The sequence below is a fragment of the Phyllostomus hastatus genome, unplaced genomic scaffold (assembly GCF_019186645.2).
Source record: "Phyllostomus hastatus isolate PE091 unplaced genomic scaffold, TTU_PhHast_1.1 phas_contig_86, whole genome shotgun sequence".
Classification (NCBI taxonomy): Eukaryota; Metazoa; Chordata; class Mammalia; order Chiroptera; family Phyllostomidae; genus Phyllostomus; species Phyllostomus hastatus.
In genome coordinates, this window is record NW_025333977.1 from 31819781 (window position 1) to 31833091 (window position 13311).

The window sequence follows — 13311 nt, forward strand, 5'->3', positions numbered from 1 at the left end:
GGGAGCTGAGAGTGGCCTCCAGCTGATTGACAGCCAGCAAGGAAATAGCGACGTTAGTCCTATGGTTGCGAGGAACTGAATTCTGCCACATCCGAGTGGACTTAGGATACCAACTGCAGCGAGCCAGTACTGTGACTTTAGCCCATAGGACCTGAGCACAAAGCCAGTCATGCCATCTCCAGACTCCTGTCCCAGGGAAATTGAGCTGAGCTGCTAAGCGTGCGATCATTTTTTTAAAGTTTTGTTTTTTATTATTTTTTTAATATTTTTAAAAGATTGTATTTATTTAATTTTAGGCAGAGGGGAATGGAGGGAGAAAGAGAAGGAGAGAAACATCAATGTGTGGTTGCCTCTTGAGTGCCCCTGGTGCCCCTGGGGACCTGGTCCACAACCCAGAAATGTGCCCTGACTGGGAATTGAACCGGCAACCCTTTGGTTCACAGGCCAGCACTCAATCCACTAAGCCACACCAGCCAGGACCCGATCCTTTTTTATGCAGCAATAGAAAACTAGTAGAGTGAGGCTAGCTTCCCACACCTGTCTCTAGACAAACTGTTTTGTTTTTCTTCTCAGGCTGTGTGGCCATACTTTCTTTTTCAGGCTTTCTTTTAGGCCTTCCCGTGAGTTTGTGTTTGCACAAGTGTTTGTGTGTAGAACACATACACGTAGGTTTCCTGTGAACCGTTGCTTTGTTCTCTGTTACATGGTAGCCTATCCCAGTGAATGGCTTTTTCCCTTTCATAATGTGGACCCGGCAAGAGACAAAGAACACAATATAGAAAATTCATACAAAATATAAATAGCTATTAGTCTTATGAAAAAAAAAGCTTAATACACACTAATCCAATAAAGACATAGTAAAAAGAAGTAACAATTTTCAACCAGTAAAATAGTAGAAATTTCAGGTCTCAAAGGGAGACTGACAGATGAGGATGTGGAAACACTCCCAGACAAAATTGGCAGAAGCGCAAATGTGTGCGAGATAACCTAAAAACAGCTCACCAAATTTAAAACGCAATTCCTTGACTTGGTTGTTCCACTTCTAAGAATGTGCATTGTTTGCTATTAGAACAATAGCACTGCAACAACACCCAGATTAAACTGGAAATTCCTTAAATTCTCATCAGTAAATTATGGTACATACATAGGATGAAACGCCAGGCAGCTTTTAAAAGAATGAAGCTGTTGAGTCGTAGTCACTGGTATGACATGGTCACTTTTAGTGACTTGAAAGAAAACAAGATGCAGAAAAGTGAGCATAGCATGATCATTTGTATAAAAATGAGTGTGTACACATACCCATATATAATACTACATGCTTAGAAAATTCCTCCAAAGAAACTTAAGACATTGTTAACAGTGGCTGCTTTCAGAGAGTGGTACTGAAAGCTAGGAAACAGGGAAGAATTTCTATATTCCACTCTATACCTTTCTACAATATATGATTAAAAACACTTCAAACATTTGCCACTTTTATAACCTAATAAATGGCTTACATGACACTTTAAAACTAATGCTTTGGAGCTAATGGTATATAAATCCCATTTGAAAGATGTAAATAAAGTCTACATTTTATATATTTATAGCTCTTTTTAAAAATGGCAATCTTTGTATCTATTTATACAAGCTTGTTATAAGACAAGACTGATGAAGGTTAGCCACTGACAGAGGATACAACTTCAAGAAGGATAAAGACTACGGAAAAGTTACCTGAAGATCATACTTAGCAGAGTCACTGAGCAAGAGGTTTCTTTGCTTTTTATAAGTCACCCTGAAATGATGGTCAGAAGGAAACAGAGGCCTGGATACCAACCTATTTCTATGCACCGTGACACCAGGCAGGACCACGGCAACAGTTAGGCACCCACAGAAAACCAAAGTGCAGCCAGCCTGGCGGGCCCTCCTGCAGCGCTGGGCTTCAGTGACCGGGCAAGTCTGTTCAAGGATGAACTGATGACTAGATGAAGTCCAAAGGCAGACCTCGCTGGGTGTAAGCAGAAATCCATTTTATTGCCCAACAGTTATGTAAGAACTTAGAGACTCTTATGAGTTTTAAAGAATCTGACACAAGAAAATATTCACAACTCAGGAGGAAAAAAAAATCCCTTGTCAGGTTATATCTCCATTTATAGTTTGGAAATGGCCTATGGATCACATCCAGCTGCCTCATTTTACTTGTCTGAGTGCAACAGATAAAACTCCAACAACAAGAAGTCCCCTGAGCATTGGTTGCCTACATTTCAGTTCAGAAAAAAAAAAAATCCTCGTGTCACTATCAAGCCATTCTTTTTCCTCCCTTCTTTGCTTTCCTTTCAAATAACTATTAAGTGGGAGAAATTTTATAATTCTACCTGAGGCTTGTCTGCTTTATTATCCAAAGCACATATCTTTGTTCGTAGAAAAAGACGCTCAAGAATTTAACACCTAAATTCACCAAGTATACATAATGTAGACAGAGAACAGAAAACGCTGTGTGTTCTCAAGTAATTTAAAAACCTTTAAACAGTGGAGGACTTTATGCCCTGATGGATAGCTACCCAGCGGCGGAGCACTGTCATGAGGACACCAAATGGCATTGACAAGCCAGAGCAGCCTGCAGCCTGCACTGACGCACTCTACATGCCTGCATATTCTGGCACTTTGCTTGTTATGTTTAAAAGGGGACCTCCTCCCACTTGCCACCCCAGGTCATTAAGGAAGAAATGGAAGCATGATGTGTTTTAAGGGACTGTTCCTTTTTCTGAAGCCATATTTTAAGGTAGTGCTTTGGCCAAAAAGTTCATTTCTTTTTTTCCTTAAGAGGGCTCTATTAATGCCTAGTTGTCTTTAACTTCATTTGAAACAATTTTGTGAGATCGTATTGTGACAGCTGTTGTATCAGCATGCATTTCAAAAAAACTTATCAAAATTGGTGAATTCTTGTGTAGCCATTTTAATACTGAAGATTGAAAAAGATATTTGAAGATGGAATGAAACATTTTCAGCATATTATGCTTTATTATTTCAAGAAAGGTGAAAATACAAAAAAAAAGATTTGTGCAGTGTATGGACAAGGTGCTGTGACTGATCGAATGTGTCAAAAGTGGTTCGTGAGTTTTGTTGCTGGAGATTTCTCACTGGACGATGCTCCGTGGTCCAGTAGCCCAGCTGAAGTTGATAGCGATTAAATCGAGACATTGAGAGCAATCGATGTTATCCCACACAGGAGATAGCCAACATACTCAGATTATCCAAATCAATCAAGTTAGTGGTGAAAATAAAAAATGTATCTTTTGTTTCACAGAAAAAACCACACAGACTTTTTTGACCAGCCCAAAACAGAGTAAAAACAGAGTGCTGGATACGTGGCTCCATTCCATATGGCACCTCCTGTTGGTCTCAGATGATGCCATAGCCAAGGGGGCAGGAATGGAACCTTTTAAAATAATGAATGCAATCTTACTGGGTAAGCAAGTTCATTAAGGTACGTACGTGTTAGGATTTCCTGATAAGTTTCTCTTTGTCCAAGCATCCTAATCTGTCCTCCCTTTGAAACTTTGCCCCTTATCTCCCCTCCTCAATTTCCCAGCTCTCCAAAAGAAGAGTGTCCTTCTGGGAACCAGTTTTCAGAAGTATATTTTTGCTCATTAATTGTCAACACAATTTGTCATCAAGAGTTTTAATTTACTCTTGGTATGATAGATCGCATCAGAAAGTATTACAGATGTTCACTTTTTAAAAATTAGTGGTTGTCTAATACCATCTTTGCCAAATTGAAAGGTCTGTTCTTATCCTTCTCAAATTCTAGCACCTCAGACATCATGGCTATTCACTTTCTTAAACCTTTCTCTTCCTTTGGGTTCATCTTTATCCAATCTTTATTCATTTTTATTATTATTATTCAATCTGTATTCATCTTTCTGCTTCTCTGTTTCTTCCTTGCTTCATCTTCCTCCTCCTGTCTAATGTCACTGCTCCCCAAAAGTCTGAACTCAGGTTTCCAGGCTTCCTTCCTTCCTCTTCCATCATGCTGTTGACTTTCTCATATCTTCATCTTCGTCCCAGACCTTTGGTCACGCTCAAGTCCTTGTTGCCAATCCACATCTTCACCTGGATGCCTCCCAGGCACCTCCATCACCTCGGGCTGAACTAGAACTCATTGCACAGAAAGAGCGTGGGCAGCATTAGATCTGCCATTTTCCTAAGTTCCCCAAACGCAGTTGTCATTTCAAGCTCCTTCCCTGCCGTTATTGCTTCTGTTCAGTCTGTCACCAAGCCTTAGCACTTCATCTCTCAAAATGCCTTTTGGAGTCACTGCCTACTCTCCATTTCTGGTACTGCCGATTTGGAGCAAACTTACCGTTCCTCTTATCTTAAATACTTAGATGCACCCCTAGCATCTCATCCTGGCCACTGAGAACTCAACGCTCATCAATCCATTTTGCAAACCACCAGTCTATGTCCTTCCTAAAGCTCCATTTCCATCATTCTCCCTCTTTAAAAGCTTAAAATAACTTTCAATTGCCCACAACTGCCAACATTCCCTCCAGGATTTCAAGACACTCCATTCATGTATAGGACTCTTGTTCTAAAGGTAAATCCAGACCTCCAGATTCAGAATGGGGAGTGGTGGGTGAAATGGGGAGTGACAGGTGAAATCTGTAATTTATACAAGCACTCTAGATGATTCAGTTCAGAGGTTTTGCTATTTGACTAAGTAATACTGATCTGACCCCTGCTTTTAGCTGCCTGTCTCCCTTTAGTTATTCCATTGTTATTGTTTCACACTCCCTTCCAAGTTCTAATCATTCTTGAAAACTCAGTTTCAATACTCCTTCTATGAAAACTCTAACAACTTCAGATGAATATAGCACTACAGTGTTATCTTTGCTTCCCAGGCAAAACTAATTAGACCCAAACACTTACTGGCTCTCTTCTAAGAAGCAGGCACCATAATAGGCACTTGGGCTAGACAAATGTACCATAACCTCAGGCCTTCGTCAATTCATAGTCTAATGACCCAGACAAGGAAGCAATGACTCCAGTGCAACGTGATAAGGTATCCGATAGTAAGAGGGAGCAGGTGCAGAGGAGAGACCATAATTAGGCCAATGATTGTGGAGGACCCTACCAATTGTGAGTTGAATGAAGTAAAGTTTAAGTCAAGTTTAAAGAAGAAAAGAAGCCAGGAGAAAAGGAGGGGGAGGGGTGGCCTGAAGCTGATGCCAAGGAAAACAGTGTGGAGGAGGGAGCAGAAGCCAGAGATGTATGCTCTACTGATACTTGTAAAGTCTTTAATGGGACTGGGCCAACAATATATAGTAGGTTCATAAAATGCTAGAAGCAGTTATAACTTTAAATTCATCCAGTCTGTCCCTATTTTACAGGTGAAAAAACAGAGGACCAGAGCCATGAAGTGACTTGCGCAAGGCCCATGGCTTTGGCTAAGCCGGTGTTCTTCCCACTACATTATGTTGTCTCTCTTCACCTATGTGTAGGGTGTATCTAAACTCTTATCTGCAGATTATTAAATAAAACACAAAGTAAATGAACTTAGCATGGTGTTAGAGAAATACAGGGCTTCAGGAAAACAGATGTCTAAGCCTACTTCTACTGTGAATATACGGGGTAATCTTGAGAAAGTTACTTTCTTTCTCAGGGTCTCTGCTTCTTTTTGTGTACAAAGGTTGAATTATGTAGTCTTGAGTATCCCTCCTGGCTCTCATAGATCATTCTTTAAATATGTTATCATTTCTAATAAAACATCTCATATGGTCTTTGGAAGAATCACACCTTGTTTTTCAGTTCCACAAGAAATAAAATAGCCCTGGTCATCATGGCTCAGTTGGTTGGGCATCATCCCACAAAGCAAAATGTCGCTGGTTCTACTCCTGGTCAGGGCACATGCCTCGGGTGTGCACCAGGTCCCCAGATGGGTGAGTGCCAGAGGCAACCACACATTGATGCTTCTCTCACACCTCGATGCTTCTCTCCCTCTCTTTCTCCCTCCCTTCTCCTCTCTCTAAAAATAAGTAAAATCCTTTTTAAAAAAAGAGAAATAAAACAAAGGTCATCAGACTTTCTATTCATTTACAACTTCAACCAAATAGTTAATGTGTAACTGCAATGTGCAAAAGTACAATGTGGCTGGAGAGGTCTTAGAGAGGTGAAATCTGAACTGTCCTCTGTAGGAGGCGAGGACTTGGCCAGGAAGACAGGAGGGTGTGCCAGGAAGAAGGACACGTGAACAGGGTGTAAGAGTCCTGGCTACACAGGGGCCTTGTGGGACCCAGGCTGCTGGGGTGGGGTCTGCAGGGGAAGCATGGGAGGCAGGGGGAGCCCACACGGAGATGATGGCTGTCATGCCAGGCCACCATGCAGACTTGACGCAGGAGCCGGGGGAAGGTGTAAGAGATTGGTTTGGCCAGTGGGACAGATGTCTCTCCAAGAGCCTCTTTCATTAAGCACAAAATAGGTTCTGAGAGTTCAAACTCGGGAAAACATGTTCATAGTTTTACATCCTTCTTCCATTTCAATTAGGTGTTCTGTTTCCATAACTACATTAATAAATTCCTAGAACTGTACATGGTAACAACACAAAACACTGAAGACCAGCAATTTTCAACCATTGTGCCATAAGAATTCTTAAGACATGCAATACCTGACTATTTAGTCAGGGGCACTGACCTCTTTTTCCCTAGGTTGTCCAATTAAAAAATGACAAGAGCCAAAAGAGCCAACAAAACAATAGCCATCTGGTGTGAATGCCCTGACTTGAACCATAAATATATAGATCATATAATGGAGTTACGTGTTATTGGTCACACTGCATAATAAGTTTGTGTCTGATTGGTTAATTCTTGGTACCAGAAATCCTTATGTACAAGTATAGGCACTAATTTTTTAAAAGTCACTTTTGAGCAAAGAGGGCAGGTAATTACTATTACTACTTTTTTTGTAAGTCAGTTGAAATTATACTTTTTTTGTCAGATTGGGAAAAATATAACATTTTTTGGTGTGCCACAGAATTTTAATAATTAGTTTATGTGAGCCATGAGATGAAAAAGGTTGAAAATCACTGCTATAGATTCACACAATGATCATGCTGGAACCAATGATGTTTGAGCATTTACAAAAGGTCTGATGAATATTAACAGTTTCCTGCTTCCCAGAAGCCTGATGGTTTTGCTCAATTGCTACTCTCTCTTTTCCACTTTTGTATCTCAGTTTCTATATTTTGTCTTATGTTAATTGGGTTTGATCGCAGTGCTCTGATGTGTTTAGGGTGAATTACCTCAAATTGTTTTTGGAAGAGGACGGGGCATAAATTAATTATTATTAAAGTTTATCTGATAGATGCTTGCTCTTCAATATCACATAATAAATAATGACAAAGTAATTTCAAGCATCTTCATTTTTTAAAAAAGAGATTGACTATAAACATAATCCTATTAATCCTAATTCAAGTCAACAACCCTGCATTTGTGTAGCATTTCAGGCATTATAAAGTTTTTGTTTTATTTTTAAATTTTGGTGACCTCTTGGTCTGTGTGGCTCAATTGGTTGGAGCATCCTCCCATGGGCCAAACTGTCAGGGATTTGATTCCCAGTCATCCAGGTTTTGGGTTTGATACCCAGTCATGGCGCAGAAGAGAAGGCAACCATCAATGTCTCTCTCTCCCTCTCTCCCTCTCCCTCTCTCTCTCTCTCTCTCTCTCTCTCTCTCTCTCTCTCTCAATGTAATGGGAAAAAAACAAAGAAATGAAAAAATGTCTTCAGGTGAGGATAAAAAAATCAATGAATATATCCTTGGGTGGGGATTTAAAAAATTGTGGTGAAATATACATGAATTAAATGGTTAACTATTTAAACAATTTTTAAGTGTCCAGTTCTGCAGTATTGAGTACATTCACAATGTTGTGTAACTGTCACCAGAACACTTCCACCATCCCCAACTGAAACTCTGTTCTCACCAGACACGGACTCCCCACTCCTCCCCGACCCTGGTAACCTCTGCTCCACTTTCTGTCTCTCTGAATTTGCCTACCACAGGTACTCCACGTAAGTGGAATCATAAAATATTTGTTCTTTTATGTCTGACTTATTTGACTTAACATAATGTTTTCAAGTTTCATTCATGTTGTAGCATGTGTCAAAACTTCATTCCTGTTCAAGGCGGAGGAGTGTCTTTCATTGTTTTTAGACACCACATTTTGTTTATCCATTCATCTATTGATGGATACTTGGATTGTTTCCACTTTTCAGCTGTTGCAAACAATGCTGCTAGAATCACTGATGTGCAAGTTTCTACTTCAGTCTCTGCTTTCAGTTTTTGGGGTTGGGGGTATATGAGGTCTGTCCAGAAAGTATCCAGCCGCATACTATGAAAAACAGAGACATTTGTTGAAGACACAAGATACAAGAAACATTGTACATAAGACAATGATACCTCAGTCACCTTCAGAGTTGGGACCTCACACAGTTCTCCCAGTGTCTCACAGTTCAAAACACTATGCAAAATTTTTTGTTGGAATTGCCATTAGCTGCCCTGTCATATTTTCCTGAATCTCATCATCAGTCTGAAATTTCTTCCCTTTCAAAGGTGATTTTAATTTTGGGAAAACCCAGAAGTCACAGGGAGCCAAATCTGGGCTGAAGAGGGGCTGAGTCACCTGGGTGATTTGATGTTTTACAAAAAAACTGCACAAAATGTGATGCATGAGTGGGCACGTTGTTGTGATGAAGCTGCCAATCACCAGTTGCCCATAGCTGTTGCCTTCTGAATCATCCAAATGGTTTCTGCTGAGGAATGCAAAATATTATGCGGATTCGTTGCTCTACTTGGTCAGTCATTTTTTAATATGAAGGCCACACAGTACACAGTGTCTACTATTCCCACGGACTAGGACAGTGAAGTATTCATTGTTCATTCATGTGTATTGAAGTCCATTCTCCTTGGCTGCCAGGTTTCATCGATGTCATACAAACCATTCCCATTATATTAACAATGGCTGAACTTTTTCTGGACAGACCTCATATAACCAGAAATGGTCTTGCTGGATCACATGGTATTTTTTTTTAACTTCTTGAGAACTCCTAAACTATTTTCCAAAGCAGCTGCACTCTTTTGTACTACTACCATCAATGCACCAGTGTTCCAATTTCTCCACATCCTCCTTAATACTTATTAATTTTACATTTTTTAAAATTAATAGCCAGCCTAATGGGTGTGAAATAAGGTTGTGTTTTCAATGTGTGTATTATATTCCTTGATCCACTCAACACCTGACAAAGAGCTTCTCCAGGGCAGATGTCCTGTCTTATTTAACCTTGTCCTCTGTCTTCCAAGTAGGTAAATTCTCAATAAATGTTTGTGGAATGGATGAGTGATAGATTTAAGGATCAGATCAATACCAATTCTGTGAGCACAACGTATTGTTAGTCTCATTTCACCAAAGAGGAAATTGAGACTCACAGCAATAAGAGATTTGATTAAAGTCAAACTGCTAACTAGTCACTGCCAGCAAGAGTTCAAGTACGGGCCCTCCATCTCTAACACCAGGGACAGGGGAACTGGTGTGCCAAGGGTGAATGTCAGTCCCCTGATAGAGTCTGCAGCATAGCTCCATAAATGACAAGCCTGCACAGTAGGGACACTAGTAAGGAACCTGGCTCAGGCCATGTGCGTTTATGCCTGGCACTCAAGGAATTGGGCTCAAATCTCAGAACCATGGTGCACACGCACATTCTCAATCCACAAATAACAAGACACTATGTGAGGGATTTCTGGTACACCAAGGAGTTCCTGGAATACTGCTGATAGGGAAGCCATCATTAGTTCACTTCATGGGAAAGGGTAGGACTGGTACTAACTCCATCAGGAGTATCCAAGTGACACAACAATTTTCAGTAAAGAAGAGACCATAAGCTTCCACATCATGCAAACACGAAAAAGTTTATTGCAAAGAGGAAATTCCCAAAGATTTTTAAAAAGCATAAAATACTCAAAGATCAAAAAACATTAAGAACAAACACACTGCTTTCTCTGCCCTGTGTACCCTCTCTGCAGACCTGGTTGTGTCTGTATCTCCCTTGCAGGTGTTGTGTCATTCTCTTAATTCCTCCTCTCCCAAGAGGTGTGTTTGTGGGCTTATTATGATGGAAATATCCCCCTCAGAAATATCATTCTCTGTTTCTAGGACTCCTTAACCCTGTGTCTGCAGGATCAAATAGATGTTTAATATTAGTTTTATGACCTTAGATCATCAGACCAACCAAGTCTCATTCATGAAATATCTATTATTTAAGATCAAATGATTTATCAAGGACTTTAGAATTGGCTTTTTAGAAGGGATGTTTCAGGAAAAAATATCTCAGTATAACAAAACTACGCTCTTAGTCTAACTCTTTTTTTTAAGATTGTATTTATTTATTTTTAGAGAGGGAAGGGAGGGAGAAAGAGAGAGAGTGAAACATCAATGTGCAGTTGCTGGGGGCTGTGGCCTGCAACCCACACATGTGCCCTGACTGGGAATCAAACCTGCGATGCTTTAGTTCGCAGCCTGCGCTCAATCCACTGAGCTATGCCAGCCAGGTCCTAACTCTTAATTAATGGTCCACTTATTTTAATCAATGTAAGTTACTGGCAGGCCTATAACTTTTATTACTGGTCTGAGTGGGATTTGAACCACATAAAGCAGGCAATGGGGACTCAGCAATTACTGTTAAGAAAATGCAAAGAGAGAATGTATTCTATCCTAGTTGTCCTTACAATACCAGCACAACCAAACTTACAGGCAAAGTCCCTGACACCAACGGCTGCATCCGCCGGGCCTGCGGCCCCCCTGTCACAGTCAACAACTATGTCCCGGGCGTCTGCTGTGACTGTCCTGTCCTCTCTGTGCCTCCCCATCACAGGACCCACATCGTTTCTCTCAGTTTCCACCCGACAGCACTGAAGTTTGTCCCCACACAAATGTCCCCCCCCCCTTCACCCCCATTTGCACATGCCCCCCTGAGTGGAAGACGAGAGGGTCCAGTCAGAGGCAGCCCCTAGGATCCTGCACAGAACCCTGAATAGAGTCAAGTGTGCGTCTCATCTGCAGGGGGGAGGGGAGAAGAAACGCTGAGAGACCCGCTGTGGGGGCGGGACCAGGCCAGGGTCACTGGGACCCTCTGAGCTCCTGCAGTGTGGAGGGAGGCCTGTGTCAGCCTCACTCCCATCCCCCCCATCCTCTCCGCCCCCCGCCCCCGAGCAGGGCCCACTCTATCCCCAGCACAGCTCTGCTGGACCAAGGGGGGTCCCAGGGACCAGGGCCTGCCTGTCCGAGGCTGTCCCTGTCCCGGTTGGGTCCCTGCTGAGGGTCAGTCGGACAGGGGCACAGGGAGGCCCTGGAGAGTGGATGCGGGGGGTGGTCAGCGCGGGAGGCCCGGCCCCTGTGCAGAGGGGGAGAGAAAGGAAGAAAGCGGGTTTTGAGAATGGCCTGCACAGTGGGCCTCTGGGCCCTGGGCTCCCTGGGCTCCCGGTGCCCTGTGTGCCCAGTCCGGCTTCACCCGCCCGCCGCGTCCTGGAACGGCGGGAGGATGCGAAGGGGCCAAACCGCAGCAGCAGAAGCCAGAGCGGAGGGAGGGGGCGCAGGCCTCCGGTGTCAGCTCTGGGGCCTGTGGCGTCCGGGGAGAAGCACACTGGGGGCCCTTGTCCTGCGGGCGGGCGGGCGAGGCTCCTCGGAAGGAAAGTTGGAACATCCGATGAGTGTGGGAAGCGGCCAGCAAGCCTTCAGTTCCACCAGCAGTTGACAGTCCGTGTCCCCTCTGTAACGGTGCAGAGCTGGTGGGGTTCTCCCGGGAACTGGAGACAGCAGGGACGGGCTCCGCCCTCAGCAGGTCTGCGGGCGCTGGAAGGGCAGGGAGCACAGATCCACAGACCAAGTGCCAACCGGGACTGACAGGCCGCGCCCTGGGGCGGGGGTCACTGGTGAGAACAAGAGGATTCTGGCCCCGGGGACGTTTAAGTTCCATCCAGTCACCGTTTCACAAACGTGTGTCTGATACTCCATTTTAGACACGTTAAGCGTGAAGACTTACGCGGCACCTTTAAGTGAAGACGTTCACGTGTGCAGCCCGGAGGGTACAGAAATCTAAGTCCGAGATAAAGGCAGTGGAGGAGATCACCGAGCAGCAGGCGCGTGCGGGGAGGAAGGAGCACGCAGAAGGGCGAGTGGGTGGGAGTGGCCGGCGCAGCAAAGACCGGGAGGCAGCCGAGGAGACGTTGCGTTATTTTAACGGGCGACGCGTGTTAACAGAAGTGCATGTCCAGAGACGTGGAACGCAGCGGGCCCTTCTGTGGGACGATGGGGTGCGCAGGAAGACCGCCGCTGCCAGCTCCTCCGTGGGAAGCGCTTTCTGCAGCGCGAGGCGGGCGTGAGGACGGTGGCCGTCCACCAGCCCCCCGAGATCCCCAGGCCCGGCACTGCACACTCGCTATTGTTACTGCATTCAATCCCGCACCCTTCCAGGCAGGAATGACCCTGGGGGTGCAGAGAAGTTGGGTCACCTGCCCAGACCCAGTGGCCAGCAGGAGGCTAGGGTCAGGTTCCGCCCCATCTCTCTCGCAGCCCAGGCCTTGCAGGAACAGGCACCAGGTTTAGAACCCACCGCCTGTGGTGTGTCTGAATTCGTAGGACAGGGCCTGTGCAGGGTCTGCGAGGAATTATCCCACCCAACAGAAGTCTCTCACAGAGCAAACTAACCGAACCAGTCAAGCCTGGCTCCATGTCGTAAGCTTCAGCTGTGTTAGGTAATAGCGGTCAGTGATCGAACCTGTTTCTCCTCTCGTTATTTCAATAATACTATTTTCTTTTTCACATCTCTTTTGCTCTCACCATCTCTTAGGTTCTGTTGTACTCAGGTTTCAAGGCTTCTTTCCCCCCAACTAGAGACACAGGCCCCCCTGCCGGGCTCTCTCATCCTGTCTCCTACATCTGCTTCTCCTGCTGCTCCTTCTCGGACTTGTCCTTTCTAAATCCATCACGCAAACTGCAGTTTCTCCTGTTTTTTAAGTTTACTATCTGTTGTTAACAGTTTTCTTTTCCAGTTCTTTCTCTAGTTCTCTAGTGCTCTGTGAAGCCAAGTCCTGATGGTGAGATTGAAAGTCATTTATAAACGTAATCAGAGTGAGTTTTGTTCACAAGCAGCTACTGTGGGCAAAGAGGGCATTGTCTTCCTTCTTTCAGACGGTCAAATCAGCATCGCCACCACCATCTGATCTTACCTCCAGTTAATTTCACATTTTTCACGCACTTCCTCCCAATAAAAGAAACTGAGTGCTTTGTT

General features: G+C 43.9%; 1 protein-coding gene across 3 annotated transcripts in view; it reads right to left on the bottom strand.

Annotated features, from left to right (window-relative positions):
• MCF2L2 (MCF.2 cell line derived transforming sequence-like 2) overlaps nt 1-13311 on the bottom strand; it is a 212679-nt gene that overhangs the window by 59137 nt on the left and 140231 nt on the right. The gene's annotated exons all lie outside the window — the stretch shown is intronic.